Source organism: Chiloscyllium plagiosum, chromosome 7 (genome assembly GCF_004010195.1).
Source record: "Chiloscyllium plagiosum isolate BGI_BamShark_2017 chromosome 7, ASM401019v2, whole genome shotgun sequence".
Classification (NCBI taxonomy): domain Eukaryota; kingdom Metazoa; phylum Chordata; class Chondrichthyes; order Orectolobiformes; family Hemiscylliidae; genus Chiloscyllium; species Chiloscyllium plagiosum.
The window spans coordinates 14396472-14398056 of record NC_057716.1 but is presented as its reverse complement, the minus strand read 5'-3'; positions in this window follow the sequence as shown (position 1 = coordinate 14398056).

Genomic DNA, 1585 nt, shown 5'->3' with positions numbered 1-1585 from the left:
AAACTTCCAGCTCAGCACTGTCCTCATGACTTGTCCTACCTGCCTATCTTCCTTTCCACCTATCCACTCCACCCTCCTCCCTGAATTATCATCTTCATCCCCATCCCTATTCATCTATTGTACTCTATGCTACTTTCTCCCCAACCACACCCTCCTCTCATTTATCTCTCCACCCTTCAGGCAATCTGCCTCTATTCCTGATGAAGGGCTTTTGCCCGAAACATCGATTTTCCTGCTCCTTGGATGCTGTCTGAACTGCTGTGCTTTTCCATCACCACTCTAATCCAGAATCTGGTATCCAGAATCTGGTTTCCAGCATCTGCAGTCATTGTTTTCACCCTGTTTATATAAATGACCTGGATGAGGGCATAGAAGGATGGATTAGTAAATTTGCGGATGATACTAAGGTCGGTAGAGTTGTGGATAGTGACAAAGGATGTTGTAGGTTACAGAGGGACATAGATGAGCTGCAGAGCTGGGCTGAGAGGTGGCAAATGGAGTTTAATGCAGAAAAGTGTGAGGTGATTCACTTTGCAATGAGTAACAGTAATGCAGAGTACTGAATTAATGGTAAGATTCTTGGTAGTGTAGATGAACAGAGCGATCTCGGTGTCCATGTACATAGATCCCTGAAAGTTTCCATCCAGGTTGATAGGGTTGTTAAGAAGGCATACAATGTGTTAGCTGTAATTAATATAGGGATTGGTCATTGAATAGACACATGGATGAAAATAGAATAGTGTAGCTTAGATAGGTTTTAGATTGATTTCACAGGTTGGCACATCATCAAGGGCTGAAAGGCCTGTACTGCGCTGTGATGTTCTATGTGTCATTCCTCCAGGTTTCGTGACTTCTGAAAATTTTGAAATTGATTTGATTTATTCTTGTCACATGTAACGAAATACAGTGAAAATTGTTGTTTTGTGTGCTCTACAGGTAGATTGTACCATATGACATGCATTATGTAGCATAACAGAGTGCAGAATACAGTGTTACAGCTGCAGAGAAGGTGCAGTGAAAGCGAGAGAAAAACAAACATTAACATTTGAGAGGTTTGTTCAAAAGTCTTATTACAGTGGAGAAGAAGTTGTTCTTTAATTTAAAGATTTCAAGAGTTGTGTCCAGTAACCAAAAGTGCAATGTATTTGAAAACAAAAGTACCGTACTTATCCATGGGGCTCCACTGTAAATATCTCGCTCTTGCCAATTTTGTAACCATATTTGCTACAACCCATTTTATGACATGAGCTTCAAATTCAATCTTATCAAATCTGTGCTGCCTCTGTTTGTCCATGCTTGTCCAAGTGACCATTTTCCCACCTTTTGGCCAGTTAAAACATGTTCTTTTTAACATGTGGATATACTCCCTCCAATTAAAGTTTTATTGCAGTTAACCAAACCTTACTATCATTGTAACGTGTCAATAATAAGCTTTGCTTGTGTTTTAAAAAAAGAACAAATTGATTCTCCCACACGCACATAGACACTTAAACGCAGGTACTAAGTTGAAAGGAAGGAAGAAAAAATATGCAATTTAGGTTCCTTTACCAGGATGCTGCCTGGACTAAAGGGCATGCCTTATGAT